Here is a 26,356-nt window from a genome sequence, read left to right as displayed (position 1 = left end):
CATTTTAAACCCACTCATCTTGACCTAACTGAGGCCCATATAAGTTGAATTCTTCCAGCGCCAAAGCTAACCACGCACTCCTCTTCTCCTCCCCTGGCAAAGAATGTTGCATTGTAGAAAGTGGAGCCAACCTTCAGGCCACAAGGCACCATCTGGAAAAGGAACGAGTCATCGGCTTCCATAGGGAAACAGCCACACACAGCAAATGCAACCCAACAAATATCTGTTTGGATTGTTGGAATCATCTATTTGTTCAACAGATATTTGTTGAACATCTCCTTGATGCCGAGCAGTGCACTTGTAAATAAAGACAAACAAGGCACAATTGCTGCCCTCAAGAAACGTGTAGGTAGACAAGGCAGTTATTATAATGCCAGGTGAGAAGCATGGCAGAGGTTGGCCCAGGTGCTAAGAACACAAAGAAGGGGCATTTACAACTCAGGGAGGAGCAGGTGAGTCTTCAAGTCTTGTAGGTGTGATTCCCAGACTTGGTGACATCTTGCAGCACCTGGGAGCTGCCTGGGAATTCAGAATCTCAGGCCCCACCTCAGACCAACTAAATCAGCATCTGCATTTTAACAAATTCCCTGGTTAAGGAATAAGGATGGGTTAGCCAAGCGGAGATAGTGGGAGGGGAGCTCTAAGACACAGGAAAGAGCAAAAGCAAAGAAACTGCTGTGAAAGACGGGGTCCCACATCCCCAGTTGCAGAGACCAACATGCCTGAAACACAGGCAAAGAAAGTGCCATGGAGAAGGGGCGGACCAGTCAGAGCCTGTGACTCCAGGACCAAGCCAGGTCTTTCCTAAGAGCCCTGGGAAGCCCTTGAAAGGTCTCCTGCAGGGGACATTTAAGGTCCTGCCCTGACAGCAGCAGGGAAGGAGCAGGTTTAAGGACCAGGGGGGAGATCATGGCACAGGCACTCCAAGGAGGTCAGGTGGAGGAAATTCATAAGGCCAGCAAACGTAAAAGATGCTCAACTGATCAATAATCAGGGAAATGCTAATTAAAAAGCAAGATACCATTCATACCCATGAGACTGGCAAACATTTTAAAGTTTGACATTTCCAGGGTCAAACTTTTCAGGGGTTGGTGGGGTTCTGAGGAGCTGGAAGCTCTCATACTCTGCTAGGAGTCTGAATGAACACAGCCACCTTAGAAAACGACTTGGCATTACCTAGCAGAGGTGAGCATGGACATCATGAGAGCTTATGTGCACCAGGAGATATGTATAAAAATGCTTATAACTAGCATGCTTTGTAACTAAATAAAACTGGAAATAATTCAAACATCCATCAACAAGAGAATGGGAAAATAAGTTCACACACACAAAAAGCATACACATATTTATACATATACTATACTCTTGTGTTTGTTTGATATCTTTTATAAGTAAAAACATTTAGTCCTCAGTTCATTTAGTCATGTATTATTATTTCTACCATTTATTAAGGCAAAGTGCTAGGTGTTTTTCACATATTTCTAATTCTAATAAAAGCACTATAAGTTATAATCATTACCTTACATACAGTTGGAGAACATAAAGCAATATATTTCGCCTTAAGATCACACCACTGGGAAATGCTACAGCTCAGATTTGTACCCATTAATTCCAAAGTTCAAGTTCTTTCGTACCATATAATAGGGAGCTTTTTCCAGAAAACTCTCAATCACAACTGTGTGTGTTAACCCCACTATCTAGAATACTGATGTAAACACAATAATAAACCAATCCCTTCAATGTTGTCTTGATACATAGCCCTATTCTTCACTGAAGCTAACGCCAAAAAAATAAATAAATAAATAAATAAATAAATAAATAAGTAATGTGACAGCAACTAATAAGAGTATGCTCTCCTTGAGGAGAAAATATGAAAGCTAATCAAAATAATATCCACTTAATCTAGGCTGGATTGATTTGTGGTTCTTGAGAATTCACATGAATGACCCATAGAAATTTTTCAGATGAAAAGAAAATAAAAAACTAATATATCCCTTCATAGTAATGCATGATTGGCCATCAGCTCCTATCACTGCTTGCTACTCCGTCCACAGAGAGCGTTCTTTCTGATTCCTGTCACTCTGAAGTCCTCTCTTGAGCCCACCTCATGCCCCCTGCTTTTCAACACAGCCCTTTCAATTATTTATTCCATCCCTAGCTATCATCTTCTGTACCTCCCTTTCCCTTAGATCCTTCCCCTCAGGTAACAAGCATGCTCCCCAAGTCATCCTCAGAAATGCCCTTCTGATATGTCCTCATCCACCAAGCTCTCTCACCATTCACCTTCTTGAAAGAGCCCAAGCCATTCCCTCAGTTCAACTTTCTTGCTAGTCTCTAATGCAGGGGTGGGGAACTGCAGGCCATAGAGGCCCTCAAAATTATTTGGTCTGGCCCTGCCAAAACAACCGCAGGCGGGATTCGAAATTCAATAAAACTAGGAGCTTTTTTCATAGCAACATAAATTTATATTAGGTGAATTATATTAAGCAAATTATATTATAAATATCCAAATGGCCCTTGTCAGAAAAAAGGTTCCTCACTCCTGCTCTAACAGCTTGACCCTGTCTCCTTACCTATGACACTGGGGCAATCGGGTCTCTTCCAGGGCCCTCAGGAGGCTTCAGTGAGAACATGTGACTAATCACGCAAACCAAGTGGGAGTTCATTAGTCTTGCACTTCTTGAACCTGTTATCTCTCTTGGATTCCATTTCTAGTTCCCTATTATTCTTCCTGGGCCTGGGTCTTTCCCTCTGATCTCTGTTTGTCTTTGCTCGAAGATCTCACCAGCCTCCTAGATCCCACTGTGGCTTCTATATGAAGCTAATGACTCTGAAGCTCTATAACCAGACTGGACGTCTCACCTGTAAATCAACAGGTTCCAAGCCAAACTCATCGTCCCTGATCCACTGAACCCTGCTACTCGCCAACTGCTTCTCCTTACCGCCATGTGCCAGTTTCTTAGTTTTGAAGCTTTGCAATTGCCATGAACTCCTTTGTTTCCCATCACTAATCACTACTAAATCCTGTCTTATTCTATACAACCCATGATGCTTTTACCCAGCTCTTCCTTATCATAGCCCTACCCTTGGCCTCAACAACTATAACTGAGATAACTTCAAGTGATTCCTGCCTACCCAATTTTCTGCTCCTCTTTATCTTGCAAGCTAGTGCAGAGAGAACTTGCGAAAGTATAGCCCTCTTCCTGCCACTGCCCTGTCCTCCTGCAGCCCGTCATACCTGCCAAATAAAACCCAAGGATCATCTCAATGTGGTGGAAAGTGAGTAATCAGTACCACAAGCCACACTGAGGAACTTTTGTCCATGTATATCTGTATATGTATACATAAATATACATGAAATGTATCTAGGCCCAACAGATCACAAGATCTGACTAATGTTCAGAGTAGAGTAATTAGTAATCTGACACACCACAAGTCTCTCTAGGTATCTATTCTTCAAGTTGTTAACATTACACAATTATGATCAAGATTAAAGAAAAATTCGTTTTAGTTTCACAAACTTGTTTGACTTTAAAAAGAAACTCTTTCATTTCACATCAAGGAGCCACCAAACATTGGCCTGTTATCTCCTTTAAAGTTTAAGCCAGAGTTAGCACACAGGTGGCCCAACAACCGTATCTTTTGATGTCCTAAAAGCCAACATTGAAAAATCAGAAGATTTCCCCTAAAACCTGAAAAGCTGGCCTCGCTTGAATACTCTTCTGAGCAGGTAACAGCAGCTCAGCATGCCCGTGGCAGTGAGCTGGAGTATGTCACATGGCTGCCCCCTGGCTGGTCACCCACTCTGCTCTCATTAGTCCATTCAGATCACCTATCTGACCCCACTAGGAATGTTATGCTTTGATCCCTCATTTCAACAATGAGGTTTTACTGATTTATATAAAATGACATAGGAGCCCTTTGACACACACAGTATGTCCTGCAAGTCCACACTGAGTTACACTTCCCGTGGGTGGGATCCACTGGTGAACCCAGTTAAGGAGCAGCTGTGGTTCAGACCATGCGTTTCTAGCTTGTGCAACTGTCTGAGAGCGTGGATGTTTCAGAACAGCACCCACTGTCGATGTCCTACTTCCCTCCCCCGGCAAGACTTCCAGCTGTAAATGAAGATGACATTGGTGTGACAGTGTTCTTGTTGTGCAAAATGAAACTACCACCACGTGTACTTCCAATGGTTATTATTCCCTTGGGAATAATGTATTCTAGGACATTTCCAGGAATATCAGCTAGGATGACTTGTTCTGTCCTCAAGTTCATCTTTGTTTCCTTAAAAACTCTAGGACAAACAATTGAAGTCCCAAGTTTGAATGTATCTTAATTGACTTTCAGTGCTTCTCTTCCTCATTCTGTTCAGATTTTTTTTCTATTCTAACTTTTTACTTTGTATGTTATCATATTAAACAACTTTATTGTTCAGTTGTGTTTCTTTTTCTTTTTTTAACACTGAGATTAAACATTTCACATCTCTGCCATTTTAGTTCCCAGGAACCTATAAAGGTGTCAAAAGTGCCACCTGCCTTGGCCTTCTCTTTTTTCTGCCCCTTTTATTTTAGTTTATTTTTTTATTTTTCAATTGTAGTTGACATACCATGTTATTTAATGTCAGGTTTATAAGTGATTAGACATTTATATAACTTATGAAGTGGTCCCGCCAATAAGTCTAGTTCCCATCTGACACCATACATAGTTATTACAATATAATTGACTTTATTCCCTATCCTTTACAACACCATGACTGCTTTTATAACTGGCAATTTGTAATCCCCTCCCTTTTTTACTCAGCCCCTAACCCCCCCCATCTGACAACCATCAGTTGGTTCTCTGTATCTTTGAGTTTGTTTCTGTTTTGTTTGTTCGTTTATTTTGTTTCTTAGAGTCCACATGTAAGTGAAATCATATGGTATTTGTCACCTCTTTTAATGTGTGCAATCTTGCAGCTCCCTTAGAATTTTGGCTTTCCCAGTTTTGTGTCTGCATTCGGTGTTATTTTTCTGAAATCTCACCCCACGACCTGGGCTGAGTTCTAATTGGAAGTTTCCATTTGCCTTTCAGGAATGTGCTCTTATCAAAATATCACTGCATGGTAAACAGCATGCTCGCCAGCTGCTAGCACAGCATCCTGTAAAGAGAGGACACTTAAATGTGAGACTCTGCCTTATTCAGAGAAATCCCAGGACTCTTCAGAAGGAACGTGGGGCCACTCCAAGCACAAACAATCCTCACTAGGCACCGAACATCCCATCAATTACCTGAACCCTTCACCCAATCTCCTTCCCCTAACACCCCCTCAAATCTGGTGGCTGGAGGGGGCCCTGCCACACATCTGGCAGGGCCAGAATCCAAACACTGCAATTCAAGGGTCTTCCCTGCTCCCATCTTTTCAGAAGCCCTGCAGCCTCCTCCACAAACTGTGCCTAAAGCTCTGGCCTTGCCCGGGGCGGTGTCCCCCTGGACCATTGTGTTCCCAGGCATCCAGGCATCCACTCCCAGGAGAATACCAGAGAGCACTGCCAGATGGCAAGCAGCCAGCATGCTCGGCCGGTAGCCCCGAGGAATGTGACTGTGCCCTTTGTGTGGCGGCCTCCCCACAGCCTGGCCGGCCCACACTCCCCATCTGCCCACTCACATTCCAAGGCTTAATGTGTGAATCACAGTTCACCCCACACCACAGAAAATGCCACCATCGCCTCAGCCCTCGGGTACCCGCAAATCTGTCCAGCCCAGCAGGTTAAACTTTTGAAACAAAGGTCATAGGCCACTCACTCCAAATCTGCAGAAATATCTGTTTGCCGGTACAATATAAAAGGGATATAAGTTCAAGTGCAATATAGAAGCACTTGAATCATTTTATTCTTAAAATGTTTCTTCATGAAAAAGAAAAATCTAGGGACAGTAACAAGCCAACTGGAGCCTGCTTCGTGCATTGTATTAACAAAGGACATGGGTGGAAGTGACCTTTAACCGCATCATAAAGCTCTGCATGTTCAGCAATAATGGTAGAAGCAAAACGTTAGGAGAGACAATAAAATAACGGCAAAAAGGATTAGGGCCTCTTCCAGAACCAGGCCTTGTCCCTCTCCTGTCTTTCTTACAAGCAACACTCTTCAAAGGGGATGCATCAACAGTCACCATCTTGCTCAGCGTGGCAAACTCGCCCTTTCCCACCTCCTCTTTCTCGCAGCACTGTTTGAGCGTCATAGGCTGAAGGGAGGCTGAACGCTTCTTCCGACACTTCTTTCCTTAAGGCTGCAGGCTTAGCAATTTGTTTTAACAAATAACTTCTCCCCAAACTAAACGGTGAATGCTACCCCTAGCTAGGTTGTTCTGTGCCTTGAGTACTAGACTTTTGGCCATCTTACTCTCAAATGGAGTTCAAGGATATTTTTAGGATGTTGCACCAGGGTTCTCCACGGGTCAGAAAAAAAGAATTTGGCCTGTTGACCCAGGCCCTGGTATTAAACAGAAAGGGACTGCAGTTCACATCCTGGCCTTGGCCTTTCCTGGCTGTGTCACCTCGGCTCTCTGAACCTGAGTTTCCTCAACTGTGAATTGGGACAAATGTCCATCATTAAACGAGATGGTTCCCATTGACCACCTGGCACATGGCATGAGCCCAGTAAACTTCCACTCAGCCATCCCTTCCTGCTGAACCGGCAGCAGACCAGTGGTGTTTCTGGATCATTAAGTCAAGTTAACAAGCTTTTAAAGCAAACTATCTCCTACCAAAGCAGACACAGGTCATGTTATTAACAATTCTCTCCCAATGTCTTAGGCTAAGAGTTTAGGGATTCTTATGGTTCCTAATGTAGAGCAAGGGGGGAAAAGCTGTTGCACCATGAATAGTCAATTATGACTTCTCCTTGCACAAGGAAACAGTCATTAATATGAGATGCTAACATCTGAACCGCTTATTTAGAGCTCCTTGTTCAGTGCTTCTCCAGTTCTGCAGATGCCCATCACTCCAATGATGACTTTTTAATCTCAGTGCATATGAATTTATAAAATGACCATATTACCACATACACATGTATGTCTGTGTATATACATATGCACATATGTATACGTGTGTGCATATACACATACATGTACCTACAGACCCAGACACATAAGTGCATATACACACACATACCCACAGAGTGACAGAAAATACTGGAATATGCGTACTACGTAGAAACATGCTTGACATTCAGGTCGTGGGGTGAACATCATCACACAGAGACTTCCATTTCATTTCCTCTTTGTTCCCATGGATTTTACCCTATTTTTTTAACTAAGAACCGAGTGTGTCTAAATTAATGACACATTTTTTCTTTACTGAAGTCTTCATTAGTAGGGTCTATTATATGTGTGGTTGTGTGTCATATGCCTGTGCATGAATAAGGGATCAGCCCATTAGCAAGTCAAGCCTTGCTTCAGGAGGCAATAAAGAGAAAATCTGAAAGTCTTCCACTCAAAAACAAAAATTGTTGTTGCTTATAATCTTAAAGATATAATAGTCATTTTCTTTATTGAGACCTGTTACTTCACAAGATTCATTTAAACCTCTATTCTGGAACTAGGCAAAAATACAGTTTTGTTTTTAAATTATGCTCTCCCAAAAATAAGTATGCCATTTAAAGATATACATTTTTACTCTATGTTAGAGAGTTAGACAGGAAAAGAATGTCAATCCAGATGGTTTTCCTAGCAGCCATCATCCCTGAAAATAGTCACAACATTCCACACTGGAAAGAAAGAAGGAGAAAGCAAACCAACAACGCTGAGGCCCTAGAATAACTAACCAACTAGAGGAGATATCAAACAAGATATCAGAACACTGTTCACATGTTCACCAGAGGCCCCTCTTCTGCAACAGTTCCCTTATGTACTGTCAAGAAAAATTATCTTAAATTTGGAAATAAGTCAAAAATATGACTAGGTATGCTCGCTTCAGCAGCACATATACTAAAATTGGAATGATACAGAGAAGATTAGCATGGCCCCTGTGCAAGGATGGCATGCAAATTCATGAAGTGTTCCATATAGAGAAAAAAAATATGACTAGGTGCCCAATCACGGTCACATAGAGCATTGTCTGGCAAAGCCACAAATGGGCACCTGATGCTTTATGGGAAATAAATTGGCAATATTTACTATTCTTTAGGGTCCAGACTATGAAGTCAGATGCTAACTTGTAAAAGATTGATAAGCTGAAAATTATTTCTGGCCCATTGTTTTATCCCATAAGCCAAAGGTAATGGTTTTACCTTTATAACATTATATAACACTCGAGGCCTGTTGCACGAAGAGATTCGTGCAATAGGCCTTCCCTTCTCCTCGCTGTGGGCACTGTTTTCCTCCAGCACCCAGGACCCAGGCCTTCACTCTGGCTGGAGCCGCCCTCCGTCCTCCGTCTTCACAGCCCCAGCCAAGCCGCCTACTGTCCTCCATCTTCATGGCCCCAGCCAGAGCTGCCTTCTGTCTTTCATCTTCACTGCTCCAGCTCGCCTTCAGTCTTCACTCCACTGCTTGGAGCCTATGTATGCAAATTAACCGCCATCTTTGTTTGGCGGTTAATTTGCATATCACACTGATTAGCCAATGGGAGGCGTAGCGAAGGTGTGGTCAATTACCCTGTCTGTCTATTATTAGATAGGATCATATATCTCAACCATGTATCGCAAACCTTATTCGGGCCATGCTTTGTTTCATTGACTATTTATACTCAAGGATCCATATGCTCCTTTGAATCAGCTTTGCCATCCTGCCAGTTCCCTCATTCATGAGCTAAGTAAATTTTGACACATGATCACCATAAGAAGAGCCATCATTTTAACTTACTGAAAATTATAACATTGATACTTTATTTACCATTTGGTCCACCCACCTTCCTGTCCTGGAAACAAATGCCTGCTCTTTTCTTTCTCACTGATGACTGAGCTCGAAAGTTATTTCCAAAATACCAGGAACCCTGGGAAGGTTCCATTTGGCTCTCACAACTGTCACTGATCCATCACCACAGCAGCTCCTCCTACAGAGAGCATCAGACAGCTCTGACCCCACCATCCTCTGACCAGGTTAAGACTCCACATTGAACCAAGGTGCACAGATCTGGTCTTCCATGGAAGCAGAACAAAATCCAAGAAACAGAAAGACAAGACACACTTGCATATTTAAAGTCCAGTATCCTTTTTCTTTTTTGCTCCAGGCATTTAGTTTGTACCAGACGTATTATTTGTTTCAAAATGTGTATATCATTGAAAGTGTCAAAGCAAGCTAAATGCATAAAGCCGGGGGTGTCCTCAAAAGCACAAAGGGGAGTACAGAATCAAAGGAAGCCAGGGAAGCGGGGGAATGAGGGCATGTAAGGGCCCAGGTGGGAAACACACTTCATTTTTGCAGAATCAGCCTCCACTCTGCCTTACCTCCCACACACTGGCTGTTCTACTGCTATAAGCAGACTCCCTGGGAGACTGGAAGTGCCAATACACAGCTAAAAATTTCTGCTAACTTACTATTAAGCATACCAAGAAAAGATCTGACTCAAGGAAACACCTTACTGAGTTTTCCAAAAAATAAAATGTATTTTTCAAAGCAAGCCACAAAGTATGGGGTGGCTAAGCTCAGAGACCAAAAGGACAAAACCTATAAATTCCATTTTTTAAATTGCTGAAGTGAGCACTTACCAGCTATTTGGGGAAACTCATGATTGTTATTTACAGATGAGCTAAATGGGTCTTGAACATGGGGACTCAGGAAGAGCCACAGGTAGTTTCCCTCTGTCTAGTCTACATGTCTCAGGAGAAGTGAGTATTTTCTCCACACAAATGTGGACCTACCTGCAATCAGGAATGTCCCAGGGCACAGCATCTGAATTAGACCCCTCTCAGTGGTTCTCAATCTTTCTAATGCCGTGACCTTTTAATACAGTTCCTCATGTTGTGGTGACCCCCAACCATAAAATTACTTTGTTGCTACTTCATAACTATAATTTTGCTACTGTTATGAATCGTAATGTAAATATCTGATATGCAGGATGTATTTTCAGGGGTCAAGACACACAGGTAGAGTCTAGATCAGTGGTTCTTAACCTTCTGGCCCTTTAAATACAGTTCCTCATGTTGTGACCCCAACCATAAAATTATTTTCGTTGCTACTTCATAACTGTCATTTTGCTACTGTTATGAATCATAATGTAAATATCTGATATGTAGGATGGTCTTGGGCGACCCCTGTGATAGGGTTGTTCGACCGCCAAAGGGGTCGCGACCCACAGATTGAGAACTGCTGGTCTAGATCCTCTTTTCTCAGGAACCACATGGAATATTTCTTCTTCTTGGAGGGTAAGATGTAGAAGCAGTCTTCCTTGTTCGGTATGTCACACAGTTCAGAGGACATCAGGAGTCGCTCCTGCCTCTGGGCTGTGCCTCAGGGTGGCACACAAGGAATAGCTACAAAAGGTCCAGAGAAGAAAATTCTTCTGGGTGAAGAGAGGCGATGCCTCAAACCCTAATCCCTTTGTATGAACTGCACCTCCAGACACATGTGAACTTTTAAAAAGGCATCTGTGATATATGCACCCCGTGTTCACTGCAGCATCATTCACGGTGGCCAAGGTATGGAAACAACCCAAGTGCCCTTCAATAGATGATTGGATAAAGAAAGATAAAATGCTGCCATTTGCAACAACATGGATGAATCTTGAGACTATCATGCTTAGTGAAATAAGTCAGACACAGAAAGTCAAGAACTACATGATTTCACTATGTGTGGGATATAAAATTGAACATACAAGAAAAACAAACACTCATAGGTACAGACAACAACATGGTGGGATCAGAGGGAAGGAGGGGGAGGAGTAAAGGATAAATGGGGTCAAATATATGGCGATGGAAGAAGATTTGACTTTGGGTGATGGGTGCACAATGCAATATACAGATGATGTATCTTAGAATTGTATACTTGAAATCTATATAATCTTATTTACTAATGTCAACATAATAAATTTAATTTAAAAAAAAAAAAAGCATCTATGAGTCAAAAAGATAGCTGTTCACCAGACCTACCCATTCTAAGCTGCAGAATCTTGACGCTTGGGAGGCCATATCCAATCTGGGAGACTATATACAAAATAATTTATTTTTGACTTAAGATTTGAAGAATGTGATAAAATATGGTTTAGGCCATGGGAGCCATAAAATATTTAATATCCATAAATGGATAGTGTCCATACAGGCTACAGAGCAGGTTATGATATTAGTTTCCAATTAGTCTTCCTTACGTACATGGCAACACCATAAACAATGACCAGTGACCAAGGGAGGACCCCTATAATGACTGAATCTAGATCCTCCTTTCTCAGTAATCACTCAGGGCTGGCCTACAATGAGGAGCCTACTTCTGGCTTATTTTTAGACCAGAGAAAGCCCTCTGTCTTTGTTGGACACAGTCAGTGAATGGTTATAAAACACTGAATCCCCTGTCTCTCTGCAGCGGTTCTCAACCTGTGGGTCGCGATCCCTTTGGCGGTCGAACGACCCTTTCACAGGGGTCGCCTAAGACCATCCTGCATATCAGATATTTACATTACGATTCATAACAGTAGCAGCATTACAGTTATGAAGTAGCAACAAAAATAATTTTATGGTTGGGTCACAACATGAAGAACTGTATTTAAAGGGCCAGAAGGTTGCGAACCACTGCTAAAGGGACTACTCCATGTCCGCCATCTTTCTTGTAGTTAGCTTCTCTCTACAGGAGCAGCATGTTGCTGAGTGGGTGGCACAGAGCTCCTAAAACCCTTATGATTTCCTAAGTGATATGAGCACTAAGAGCACCTTTTGTTCTAATATTTGATTTGTGACCCTGGTTCCTGACACATAATTCCTAAATCCCTTGAAATTTCCTAGGTGATAGCAGTATCTCCTGTTCTAATAAGGTGACTCCTGGATAGCTCCTGGACCGAAGGCTAGTCAATAAAAAGACCAAGCCATAATTAGAAGCTTGATATTTTCAGCCCCACCCCTCATTCTCCAGAGAGGAGAAAGGGGCTAGAAATGGAGTTAATGATTAATCATGCCTATGTGATGAAGTCTCCAGAAAACATGAGGTTCCAAGAGCTTTTAGGTTGGCAAACACATCCTGGGAGGGTGACACAGCCCGCCTCCACAGGGACAGATGCTTTTGCACCAGGACTCTTACAGACCTTGTTCAATGGATCTCTCTACGTGGCTGTTCATCATATCCTTTATAAAATCCTTGATAAGTATATGTTTCCCTGGGTTCTGTGAGCTGTTCTAGCAAATAATCACATCCAAAGAGAAGGAGGTCATGGGAACCCCCAATTTGTAGCCAAGTCAGGCAGAAGTTTTGGGTAACCTGGGGATCTACTACTTGTGATTGGCAGCCTCGTGAGACTGAGCCCTCTGCTTGTGGGGTCTGATGCTATCTTCAAGCAAATAATGTCAAATTTGAGTTATATTATAGGAAAACAAGCTGGTGTCTGAGAATTGCTTATTGTGGGGGTGGAAGGGGAACCCACACATTTGGAGTCAGCAGCATTATGAGTATGAGTAGTGTGAGAGTAAAGGAAAAACACAAGAGGAAGACTGAGTTTTTCTCTATACCCTCTTAGCAGGAATTTTCTTCCAGTTTGGCTCAGTGGATAGAGAGTAGGCCTGCGGAACAAAGGGCCCCAGGTTTGATTCCTGTCAATGGCATGCACCTCAGTTGCAGTTTCCTCCCTGGCCTGGGCCCTGGTAAGGTGCATGTACAGGAAGCAACCAATTGATATGCTTCTCTCATACTGATGTTTCTGTCTTTCCTTCCCTCCTTCCCACTCTCTCTAAAGATCAATGGAAAAATATCCTCAGGTGAGGATTTTTAAAAAATTGGTCCTCTGTTATGCAGAAACTTCCTGAACAGCACCGCTGCATACACATTATGAATATTTTATTAGTAGGTAAGAATAGAGTCACAAAGAGCTATGTGTGCTTTGCTAAGGTGTTTGACATTTATCCTGTAGGCAATGAGAAGCCATCAGAAGTTATCCAGTCAGCAGGTGACAATAAGTTATCAGTAAGTTAACTTAGGTAACATTAGCAGTAGTGTATATAAAGTAAGGAGAAGCTGGGAAGGAGACCAGATAGGAGACACTAATCTACTAACTCAAATTCATTTCATTATAATTCTTTTTTAAATTTCTTTATTGATTAAGTCATTACATATGTGTCCTTATCCCCACTTCATTATAATTCTGAGTGTTTTTTCAAGCAGGAAATTTCTTTTCAAGATCTACCTCAAAATCCCAAAATTCACTCACTTCCACCTCAGTGGCACTATTTCCCTGGTACTAGTCATCATGAGAATCAGAGAAGGTGATCTTGGACATCAGTAGGTTGTAAGTTTGTTGGTACAGACTGGCTGCCAAAGAGAACACTCTTATCTCTATCACCAGAAGAGACCATATCTATACTTCTTTCTAGCCACTGACCACTCTAATTCTACAATCCAGACCATATACAAATAGTCACTTACATATATAAAACACAAAGCTCCCTTTGTAAAGACAAATGTAATCAGTGTGTTAGCCTCAGTATAACAGTCACATTGTGATCCTTAGAGTCCAATGACCAAAGATAGTATTTGTCCAGTTTTTGACTGCCCCCAAAGACCCCTACTTCTTTAGTCACCTCAGGACTCTCCACATCCCTACACACATGATTCAGTAGACCAGCTTCCAGCTGGACACTCTAATGGGGCCATCAGCCTCCCAAGGCAATTTTCCCTAATCACAGGGCCTCTAAAAATCTATCACAGGAGGAGTATTAACTGGCAATATTATTATCCACGGGAAATGTATAGTTAGGGGGAAAGGTGAAAGTCTAAACTCTCAAAGGCAGTATAACATAGAGGGAAGTATATAAATTTCAGTATCAGACAGACTGGATTTCAGTCCTACCACAGTGTGCCTATGGGCATCTCATCTTACCTCTATGAGTCTCTTTTCACATCTATAAAATGGAAATAGGAACATTACCTTGCAGCATTAGGGTGAAGATGACAGACGACATATGTGAGGCACCTAACACAGTCTGGTACCCAGAAGGAATGGTGGTCATCAGGGCGGTTCCCAAATATTATGATTCTCCTCTCCTTCCAGGAACATGGTAGAATTGCACATTCTAGCTCCATTTGAAATAAGTCTTGGCCATGTGCTTGTGCTGGCCAAGGAAGCTTTAAGAGCCAATTATACATTCATTCCCTTCCCACTACTATGGTGGTCATGGAAGCATGAAAATGGCACCTCCATCACCCTGGATCACTATGTGACAATGGTGAACAGAAAGCCCTACAGACCCACAAAGGGCATTAGAGCATGAGCAAGAAAAGAAATGTATTAAGCCACTGAGATCTGAGGGTTCTATTTTTACTATATCATGACCTATCCCATCCTGACTGAGAGAATGAGTAGTCAATGAATTCTAGCTAACGTGATTTTGTTTTTATTATTTCAAAATGCCACCTTAGAAAGTGGGAATGCCTGACAAGTCAAAGATTCTGACTGAACTCAGTAAAGATTGATCCCACAGTGGCTGTACCCATTTATATTCCCACCAGCAGTGATGAGGGCAATCCCTCTTCTGAGTATCTACCAAAACTTTTTGAAAAAAAAATTATTTGTAAAGATATATGCACCCCTATGTTCACTGCAGCATTATTCATAATGGCCAAGACATGGGAACTATCAAAGTGTCCTTCGATAGATGATTGCATAAAGAAGATGTGGTATATATACAGGATGTCCCCCAAAAATATAGACACACTTTAACAGCTGATGGCTCAATTGATATTTCTTTCTTTTCATATTTAACCCATTGAAATGAATAATTATTCAAAGTGTATATACATTTTGGAAACACCCTTTATATACAATGGAATACTACTCAGCCATAAGAAAATATAAAATACTGTCATTTGCGACAACATAGATGGACCTCGAGAATATCATGCTAAGTGAAATAAGTCAGTCAAAAAAACTTAAGAACCATATGTTTCATTCATATGTGGGATATATGGGATATAAGACTGAAACTCACAAACACAGACAACAGTATGGTGGTTACCAGAGGAAAGTGGGATGGAAGGGCCAAATCTATGGTGACAGAAGATTATGACTTTAGGTGGTAGGCACACTATGCAATACACAGATCATGTATCATAGAAATGTACATTTGAAACCTAGATAATCTTATTAACCAATGTCACTATAATACATTTAATAATAATAACAAAAAAATGATCGCAAGACAGATTACCAGGCAAGGACCCTGATACATTAGTTATTAGAGTTGAAAGGAGCAAAAATAATCCCAGTTCCTGAATCTGAACTATGCTTCCATGAATTAAGGATTTAAAGGTCACATTGAGCAGAGGAGGATAAATACACGAAACAGTGTCTGCAGACTAAAAGCTCTAGAGCACTGGACCCCAGCCAGAGCAATCATAATCCAAGAATTGAGGGCAACAGCCCTGGAAAATAACTCTTAAGTATTTCCAGCCTTTAAAATTCCTCAATGGACCAGAAAACATCTGTTTCCTAATCTGGTGGGAAAAAGCCTCATTGCTAAATAGTAGTCAGCACCCCTAAGCATAAAATCCATTGCCATTTTCCTGGGCAAAAACACACATACACACATTAACCCTTCCTCCCTTGTTATCTGCAGATGTCACCAGCTGTGGATGTCACTACAAGAGGGGAGTGGTACAACCAGAGAACGCAATGCTTCACTTCCCTCGAAGTTGCCAGAAACGGCCAGTACAAACTCCTATGCATCGGCATCTACTCCTTACACCATACGATGTAGAGCAAATAAAATATGCTGGACACATGGATAAAAATAATCTTTTTTTAGCCAGTGACTTAATGCTATATGAAGAACATAAGCTCCAAAGCCAGACAAACTCAAGTTCAAATCCTGTCTTTACCACTAGCTGTGTGATCTTACGCACATTACCTGCTCTGAGACTCAGTATATTCATAGTCAGAATAGCAACAATAACAGCCAGGCATCCGTGCTCATGTGCATTGCATCTTTAAGTCCTTACAATAGCAGATGAAGGAAAGATTTATATGGATCTCAAAGATGAGAAAATATGAGGCTCTAAATTATCAGGAAGTAAAGCCAAGATCCACCAGATTCTCTTTATCTTTATACCTTTTCACCAGTGGCATATCTGGAATATTCCCTCTGATCCTGGAATCTTCAATAGTCTTTAAAAGACTGCTGGGACATATCTTGATATTCATACTAATCTTCCTATTTATCCATGGAAATATAATTATCAACATAAAAATATACATGGCTTTAGATATAAATACAGGGGGAAATGTTAACAGCAGTTGTCTCTGTGTAGTAGAATCATAAATGGTTTTTAATATCTAAGTTTTTTTAAAAAATATATTTTTATTGATTTCAGAGAGGAAGGGAGATGGAGAGATAGAAAGATCAATGATGAGAATCATTGATCGGCTGCCTCCTGCACACCCTGTACTGGGGATCAAGCCCATAACCCAGGCATGTGCCCTTTGTGAGAATCGAACCTGAGGCACTTCAGTCCGCAGGCCGACACTCTATCCACTGAGCCAAATCAGCTAGGGCAATATCTAAGTTTTTTGTATTGTGTCTATTGAGAGTACATCTGTTTGGCAAGCAGGAAAAAAATATTTCTCAAAGCCATAGGAGGAGATTACTGGGCTCTTTTTAATTTTTTCAACATTTGCATATTGTTTCCAAAATAAGTAAAGGTATTTCAGTCACTTAAATTATATTTCTTTGGTTTTGCTTACTTTTAAAAAAATGTTGAAATGCTGTAATTAATGCACAAGGGGAAAATCTAGTCTGCACTTAGAGCTGATTAACTTGGGGTTCCTTCAATGTTTTGAACAGGCTGCCATAGCCCTGGAGGACCCAAAACAATGCACATTTACCCCAAAGGGAATTGGAAAGACTCACAAGCACGGCCATAGGACTTGCTCATGCAAGACAGTAGGCTGGACTTTGCTCCAAGAGCAGGTTCTACCAAGCTTCTCCTGACAACCAGTGACCTCCCCCCACCCTTCTCAAAGTGACCATTTTTATACAGAAAACCAAGCTTAGGTCTGGCTTAGCTTCCCACATTACTCATGCAGTGACTGATGATTCCCTAGGGGTATCAGAGCTGCCCAAATGTCCTCAGAAAATTCAAGCCAGGACTAAGATGTGGCCCATCTTCTTTGATTCTTCCCAGGCATAGAAGGAAACACTATGTGCTATCTCTTTGGAGCATCCTTCAAAAATCATGTGCCCTTTGGCTCAGCAGAACTAAAGTTAGTTCTCACTGTCCCAAACCAAAGTCAATACGGCCATAAGAAAGCTGTGTGTTCGGACCACACTGACCCAAAGTGGTGGGCTAACACCAGGTTCTGGAAGTCAGATGCCAAGAAACAAGAGGCTAGGAATCTGCTTCAGTTTCACTGTAAGATGTTCTTGGGGCTACCGTCTATGCAGCCCCAGGGTGAAATTAAGCACTGGGAAATATTTGCCTTCCATAGTAACCAGTGAAATTTTTCTCTCGTGGTTAGATTAATTTCCTTTTTCAACTTGCCTTCCAGGAAGCTCACAAATGCATGGCCCACCCGCAACAATTCTGCAAGTCATACAACCTGCAAGCTTGCATTCAGTTTGTTCCCATGTTCTTGACATTCCATTTAACCTGAGTCTTACTTGTATTATTCTTAATATTCTTATTCTATTACTACTTGTTAACCAACTCAAATGCCATATAAAATATGTTCGATGTAAGTTAACAAGACATTGCTGGCCAGCACCAGCCATGTCAAAGAGGTGCCATCCAGAGGGTCTGCCCCAAAAGCCACCAGAAGGGGCCTGTCCTTTCCCTCCACAAACTTGTGTCAGACTCATGGTAGTTCACCATTCGAAATTCATTCATTTAGCAAAACTACTTTCTTCTGTTCTTGGGAGATAAAGTAAATACACTGGGAAGAATGCCTCCCTATTTATCCTTGTAAAGAAGTTTATCATGATCCTGTGTAGCCATACATCGCTCAACATAGGTGTGGGCTTAGGAAAAGAGAAAACACAAGGATAATTGAATTTGATGAAAGATTTAAGGAATGTTTGAGCATCAAGAATATTTGCACAGTGAGGAATCTGCTTTTCTGAGACAAACAAGCCTGCAAACTACAGAGCTATTTGACACAGGAGAGGGGGTGGGAAGGGGCTAAGACTCATTTGCCTCCTTCATAATGTTGGCAAACATTAAACTCAAGCCTAAAAGTCTGTGGTGACGGACCTGATGCTTCTAGTAACTGACACTTCATAGCATTTCAGAGTTCACAGGAGCTCTTTATAGATATTATCTCATTTAATCTTCAAAAAGACCTTGTAAGCTTATCGTATTCTCCTCATTACATAAACTAGAGGCCTGGTGCACGAAAATTTGTGCACTTGGGGAATCCCTCAGCCCAGACTGCACCTTCTTGCAGTCCAGGAGCCCTTAGGGGATGTCCAACTGATGGCTTAGACCTGCAGTCTGGCCTCCCTCTGCAGGAGGCAGCCAAGCGGGCCATCAGGGGATGGCAGCTGGCCCCCATCGCCCCGCTGCTGGTCGCCATCGCCGCCCCCCACCTCATCACCATCCCCTCCCTCTGCCCGCTGACTAGCGCCTTGGTTGGCTCGGCCCCCCGCTGACCGGTTGTTCTGCCTTTTGATTGATTTGCATATTACACTTTTATTATATAGGATATGAGAACTGTGGCTCAGAAAGGTCAGTAGCTTGTCAAGGGCACACAACTTATTTAGTGGCAGAGGGGAGACAAGAACCCAGGTCCCCTCTACCAGAAAATGGCCCACAGGACATAAACATGTTGTCTGAATAGAGCCTACCAATAGGAGTCCCCAGAGCAGGATGTCCCATTGTGTGAGGCCTCAAGAGCCTGGTGGCTTCGGTCTGTGCACTCTGCCTTCAATAACCCCAAACACTGCTTTCTGAGCAAAACTACAACCCACACTTGAAAATAAAAATGCCTGTCTGCCACAGCCGACATCCACCCAACCCCTCAAAAAAAAAAAAAAATACACCTGCAAGTAGGAAAGTCCTTTTCTGGTACTTTGCACCATTGTTCATTACTCATGTTCAGGAAAGCATTTCTAAGGCACCAGAGGAGGAGGTGTTAAATTTACTGCCTTCCAAATGTTCTAATTTATTTATAATCAAGAGTATGTGTATGCCAAAACCAGTTTGGCTCAGTGGATAGAGCGTCGGCCTGCGGACTGAAAGGTCCCAGGTTCGATTCCGGTCAAGGGCATGTACCTGGGTTGCGGGCACATCCCCAGTGGGAGATGTGCAGGAGGCAGCTGATCGATGTTTCTCTCTCATCGATGTTTCTAACTCTCTATCTCTCTCCCTTCCTCTCTGTAAAAAATCAATAAAAAAAAAAAGTATGTGAAAGAGAAGGAGAATACAGCCCTGAACAGTGAATACACCTCCCTACTCCCCACTCCCCACCACACACACACACACACTGTCAACCTCCAAGCCCTCCTCACAGAGGGCAGATCATGGTTCTCAGGAAATGAGATCTGAGCAGCTGTTTTCCCCTCCGGACTGGGCCCTGTGGAGTAGGTCTGGAGGCCCTGAGGTTGTGGCTGCAGCCTATGGGCTGAAGTCCATTCCCATGCCTAGCATACATCTACACCAAGCAGAGAGGGATCCAAACCCCAGACCAGACAGGCAACCAGATCTTGGGACCGAGAGGGGCCACAATGGCTGGGGTGAGATCCACCACAGGAGTGGGATCACAGAATACAGATGAAGACCTGGACCTCAGGAAGTCCAAGGGTCAGCCCAGAGCATGCAGTCAGTCTCCAGAGAGAGCAGAATGCACCCAGTGGCAATGGAGGGGACCAGAGGGCAGCAGAGGCCACAGATCCCAGCCACACTGTGGCACAGAGCAAGAGCGTCTGGCCTGAGAGGCAGAAGTCAGGGTATCAAACCCTAATGCCTGCTGAGTAAAACTCCCAACAAATGATTTGTCCTCACTGTGCCACATTTCTTAATCTAAAAATTTGAATATATGAGACCTAATTCACAAGATTACTGTGAGCATTGAGTGAGATGATGTTCACTAAATGCCAGGGTATTATCTGTCACATGGTAGGTGTGCAATAGATGCTTCTTTTTCTTATAAGACTCTACTGGAAGTCACAAATTCTCAGTGCCTAACCTAAATATACAGCCTATTGGGGTTTTATTGTTTTTTTTAGTTTGAATACCTAAAAGTTGGTTCTTGGGTGTGTATATGAGTACCGTTCCAATGTAACTTGCCCTGAAGCCTTTAGTGGTACACCTTTCTAATGTTCCTATAATTATTGCTAAATACACTTCTCTAAGAGACATTACATCACATACCTAAAAATAAACATCTTTATTGGATGAGGAGCATGCCATCTCTGCCATAGTCTCCACTACTCCCTACTATCTTTATCTTGCCCCTGGCCCAATGTACACATTTATGCTACCTGCCTGGCCCTGTAGGCATCTGAGTCTGTGACCTTTGCCCTTAAGCCAAGAATCAGAGCAAGTGGCAAACAGAGGCTGAGGCATATGAGAGGTGAACAGCAGCAGCTCCAACAGCCCAGCCCCCAAACCCTGTCACCGACAGCCATGATTCCATGACAGCCATTGTACTGCTGAGGGTGGCTATGTTCCTCAGTGGCAGAGCCAAATCCAGCATAGCAGCTCTAAATCCGCGGATGGCACCATGCAAATGGTAGCCTTGGTGAGACAGCCAATGCAAGTAGCAAATCAATATCAGCTCCATCTCCAAAGTTCCACTGAACCTCAGAATAGAAGCAATGACCATGTAAATTAAGGCACTTGGGCCACCCTCCAATCCCCTCCCCAAGACCTCAGAGGGGGAAAGATGCTTGAAATCTGATTTTCACTTTACTTTAGCCAAGCTGCCTTAAGCACCTCATCTCCACAAATTTCCAATTATCTTGGCAGCAGTGGAAGGAGCTGTGACCCACAATCTCTTCTTGGGATTTCTTGCAGCTCTATGGACACAGCTGGGAGGAGCAAAGGCAGACAGACCCTGACAGCAGACCAGCCCTCTTTAGAGATCCCCGGGTCTCCCACGGCCTGTGGTCTTGCCTAGCTCGTAGGAGTGAAGGTCTTGTTCATATGAAACATGACTATGTTCATGACTGGTACCTTGCTGAGCTGCTGCAGGCAGCAGGGAAATCAAAAAGGGAAGTGGCATTTTTTTTGAGGGGCTATACTAGGGTTCTTGTTAAATGCTCTGAGGGCCTAGGGGCCACATTGAAAATATTTAACAACAGGACAGCAAGGTGGCACAGTTAAATCAGAACAATTGGCCCACTGGCCAAAGGTCCCTTGGAGAAAGTATCCACAATTTGTGGTTTTGAAAACCAAGCACATGTACTTTAAAATATAAAAAAAAATTTAAAACCCTAGACCAGAACTGGTGAAGGGCTCTACAAGCATTGATGCAGCCTGCTGAGTGGCCGGGCCACTGCCTCCAAGGAGACAGAATGAGGCCAGCAAACAGCTGTAAAATGTCTTTTAGAAGAGGAACATCTGGTCTTGCTCCGGGATCACGGAAGTTTCCTGGCTGAACTCTGGGGTTATGGGGTTCACTGGTTTTATATAACAGGCCATATTTCCACTGGAATCATACTGCCATCAAATTATAGAACAAGACTTTAGAAATCAAACCCAAACACAGTGAGCTAGGCTGGCTAGTGACAGAGCCAGTCCAGAACACAGGCCTCTGGCTCCCAATCTGTGGATATGTATTTATTTATTTATTTATTTATTTATTTATTTATTTATTTATTTATTTTAAGCAGAACATGAATTGCCCTTATTACAGTACTAAAGGCTCGGTGCATGAAATTCGTACATGGGGGAGAGGAGGTCCCTCCACCCAGCCTGCACCCTCTCCCTGCACCCTCTCGCAATCCGGGAACACAGGCTCCTAAATGCTCGCCTGCCTGCCTGCCTGCCTGATCGCCCATAACCATTCGCCTGCCTGCCTGATCACCCCTAACTGCCTCTGCCTCAGCCCCCATCGCGACAGCTTCGTCTAGAATGCAGTCCAGAAGGTCGTTCAGCTGTCCAGTCTAATTAGCATATTACACTTTTATTATTACAGATGTTGTCACAGGTCCATTTGTATTGTCCCGCAACACAGCAGATCCAGCCCCAGAGTCAGCTCCCTAAGGCAGTAGGCAGGGACTCCGGAATCCAGTAAGGCATGAGGTGGAACTGGCTAAGAGGTGGTCTTGGAGCCCAGGCAGGCTGTTCTCTCTGGCCCAGCTGTAGCCCACAGTCTAGGTGAGGCCCAGGATGGCCTGGGGCTCCTGGGCCTTGTCGCCAGGCAGTGAGTCCAGTGCTGAGTGGAAGCTGTCGGTGTGCTGTTCGGCCAAGGAGGTCAGGAGCAGCAGCAGCGTAGCCTTGGCGTCTAATGGGATCTTGTCATCAGCCTGAATGAGGCTGCAGATGCACAGGAGCTCGGGAGCCACATCTACAACCTGGTCAGAGCTGCCCTGGTACAGGAGGCTGAAGAGGTAGCCTATGGTGACTCACTCCTCCAAGTCCTCCTTCGGCAGCAGGGTGTGCGGCAGAGCAGTCAGCACCCGGGGCTCTGGTCTCCTTGTGGAACTGGCCATCAGTAGGTGGGCCAATGCCCCACTAATGTTGTTATGGGCACAATCCTGGTGCTCCCATGCCTACATGGGCAACAGGAGCCCCACCAGCTTGGAGAAGTATTCCTGGGCAGGGCAGCCCCCAGGCTCAGCCAGAAGATGGCATTGTTCCTCACTTCAGGGGTCGGTCTCCCGGGCGGCCTCAGCAGCACGGGGAGCCGGCAGGACACAAACTGGGCTGAGGCAGCACCCAGGCCCGGAATGGACTCCGCCAGCGTCCTCAGTGCAAAGGACTTCTCTGCCACTGTGCAGCCCTGTTTCGTCTTGCAGAGCAATAATGGCAAGAACCCAGCAAAGAAGGGGGCAAAAGTATCTCCCTCTCGCAGCTGCCAGGGCAGGAATGGCCTCACCGGCATACTCTAGCAACATGGCGTCATATTCAGCCTGGTCCTCGTCCCCCACCCCCACCCCCTTCTCCTCAGTGCCCTGACCGGCTCTTCCTCTGCAGCATGGCCTTAAGCATGTTGCAGAGCTCAGGAAGGTGCCCAGGAGGCTGCAATGTGAGGGTCCCTCAGACGCGCAGCCCCCGTCAGGGCCTCCAGCACGGCCTTCACCACTTGGCGCTCCCGCTCCTGCTCCCTGGTTACCGCCTGCATGTAGGACATCGCCCCCTGGTCCAGGGCTGCCTGCAGAGCAGCAGTGTTGGGTTCTGAGGGGCACTTTGCCAGGCCTTGTGCAGTGCACAGCAGAACTGTCCTGGAGCCTCAAGGGCTCCTTTCACACATTCAGGTGGAGGCACTCCAGAACTTTGAATACTTCTTCAAAGGCACTCTCCATGTAGGGAAGGAGGGCCACCCTGGTGTTCACAGAGATCTCCCCCAGGACAACACAGGTGTCTCCCTTCTCATCGAAGAAGGCATTCTCCACACTGCACCCTGAGATCTCTGAGTTACCCTCCTCCACTTCCTCCCCGTCGCTCTCATCATCAAACGGAAGGAAGGAGCTGCTGCTGTCGGAACGCATGACAACAGCATGAGTGTGGGGATTTCTGGCAGATAGGGTGCCAGGCCCTCACCCATCGGCCCCGATAAGGTTGCAAACAGGCTGCATGTGCAGCGCCTCAAATCAGGGTCTTCTACCTGGTCACATAGGCTCAGGCCCAGCTGGTGGTATTCCCCAGCCAGGGGCCTCACAGTCTCCCCCACCAGCCCTGCTCATGCCAGCACACCCAGTGTCTCCAGGCTCTGGATCCGCAAAGGCTGAAGGACCAAATGACTTAGCACCAGGAATTCCCGCAGGTGCTCCATGGCGGTGGGGAAGTAGGGCAGCAAGGAGGCCTATGCAGCCATGACAATGGCCCCCAGGATGCTCATAGCCAGCTCCTTGGCCAGCGCCTAGGGGGGCTGCATCATACACTCCATAAGCTCCAGAAGTAGGGCTGCACTTTCAGCCCTAGGTTCTCCACGAAATTAGCATAGCAGGCCCTGGCTAGGTGGTGGGGGTGCCCAGGAGACACTGACTTCAGCTCGGCAAGGAGCGTGGCATCCCCTCCTCTGAATAACTGCCGATAGGAGGCCATAGGGCCCAGGGCAAGGAACAAAGCATTATGCACAACGGATCCTCTAAGCCCTTGCACACAATCTGCAGTCGTGAGGGCAGCAATCTCTGCCTGATGTGGTCGCCTGCTCCATCAGACAGCGCAGCCAGCACCAGGAGCCCAGCCTGGCACTGGTGTGGATTGTCACTCTGCCAGGCCTCTTCCAGCAGGGGCATCAGCGGGCTAAAGGGCGTCCCAGGGTGCTAATGGAGTGCCAACACAACCTGTACAGCAAAGTGCTTGGGTATCTCTCCCACCAGCCCAACCTCCAGTTCTTCCTCCTCTGATTCCCAGTCCTCCGGATCCAGCTGGCCCAAGGGGGGCCGGCAGCCATAATGGGAGAAAGGGTGTGCAGCAAGGAGGGCAGGAGATGAGTCTTCAGTAAGGCCTTGCTCTTGACTTTGATAAAAAAAAAAAAAAAAAAAAGTGAGGCTGCAGAGCATACGAACACGTACTGTACCACCCAGAGCCATGTCTCCAGCCACCCTGAGGCAGAATGTGAGGATCCCAGAGAGCTGGGAGGTGATGACAAGCATCTCTGACTCCAGCAATTCATCCAGGGCCTCAGGGTCTCACGGGCCTTTGCCTTATCTACAGCGATCAGTCTGCAAGGCGGTGGTGAGCTTGGGCACTAACATCCGAGCTGGAGGCAGCCATTAGTGCGGAGATAAGGGGCCAGGGTGGTCAGAGCGCAGGGAGTAGAAGAGAAGCCCGGGCGAGCCCACCTCACCAAGGGTTTCCAGAAGCCCAGGAAGCTCCCAGTGGTGGGGTCGGAAGGCCTCAGACCGGGAGGTCACCGCTACACTTAGCAGCATAGCCCTGTCTCTCTCTCAGGGACGTGGGGACTGTGGGGTTTGTGCTGAGGAAGCTGCATGAGGCCAGGCCTCCGGGCCTTCCTTCCAAAAATACAGGCTGAGAGCTGGGCCAGGCTAGGGCTCACACTGTGCGCTGTCTCTCGCTGGGGTCATCAGCACCAGGGACTGAGGCTCTCCGGTGCTCCGTGCTCCGCCAGCGGACGTTCAGTCGCTGCAGGTCGGGAAGTGGCAGGTCTGAGGATCGGTGGCCGAGGCCAGCGGGCCGCAGGGCGCGGGCAGTGTGGCGGGTCCGAAGGGCCATCTGCAGCTGCTCCGTGGCCCGAGGATGCGCTCATGTCCGGCAGCAACAGCTCCCACAGGATCTGCTGCAGGATCTGCTCCAGGCCGCGGGCTCCAGGGCAGCAGTTGAGCGGCAGTTACTTGGCCGGGAGGTGGGAGGGACAGCGCGCGGAGGTGCTCGCAGCCTAGGAATCTTTAGACAACAAATGCCCGCCCATCTCGCTCCGGCCCTGCTGACCCCATGACGTCACTCACTGTTTGCCAACCTCGGCTTCGTCGAGGTGAAAAGAGATGCACACACATCTCAGCCCTAAAACCACTTTTGTTGGTGGTGGAAATTTTAACCAAGGCACAGACTTCCTCTCAGAGCTTTGTAGGAAAGAAGATCCGGGGGGTAAGGGAGGGCAGGGGTGTGGCTCACAGAAATATTCCTAAAATGCTCAGATCACCCTACCACCACCACCACCACCAGCACCACCAGCATCACCGCCCCCATCCCTAGAGTACAGAAATGCTCTCATTTCAATCTGGGCTGTGCTCTGAAGATTGTGCACTGGAGGCATTTACTGTATGTATTTTATGCCGCAATGTTTTTTAAAGCCATAACATGTTTATTCTTCACAGTGAATGCCCCTCTACAAAGCCTAAGCTGAAATTTAAAGAGATTCACAGAAGCACCCATAAAACACACACACACACACACACACACCACACCCCAAGGCTGATGCAACCTGACAATTTTTTTTAAAGCTGAAGCAAGTAGATTATATGGCAAAGCCTGAAATGCCTGCCCCACGTCCGGGCGTGCAGTCTGTGCGCGCACGCGCATACACACACACACACACATACACACACACACACACACACACACACACACACACACACACACACACTGTGTCAGCTCCTCAGACACAGTCTTCCACATGCCACAG

General features: G+C 45.1%; 1 protein-coding gene and 1 non-coding gene across 3 annotated transcripts in view; one reads left to right on the top strand and one right to left on the bottom strand.

Annotated features, from left to right (window-relative positions):
- The window catches only part of FRMD3 (FERM domain containing 3), a 228,982-nt gene that overhangs the window by 128,281 nt on the left and 74,345 nt on the right, over positions 1-26,356 (bottom strand). The window lies entirely within an intron of this gene.
- Positions 7,942-8,048, top strand: LOC118667845. Its single transcript, XR_004971422.1, has one exon. It is a non-coding gene; the product is annotated as a U6 spliceosomal RNA (small nuclear RNA).

The sequence above is a fragment of the Myotis myotis genome, unplaced genomic scaffold (genome assembly GCF_014108235.1).
Source record: "Myotis myotis isolate mMyoMyo1 unplaced genomic scaffold, mMyoMyo1.p scaffold_m19_p_12, whole genome shotgun sequence".
NCBI classification, from domain to species: Eukaryota; Metazoa; Chordata; class Mammalia; order Chiroptera; family Vespertilionidae; genus Myotis; species Myotis myotis.
Note: the sequence above shows the minus strand (reverse complement) of the source record. Positions and strands in the feature narration are given on the sequence as shown.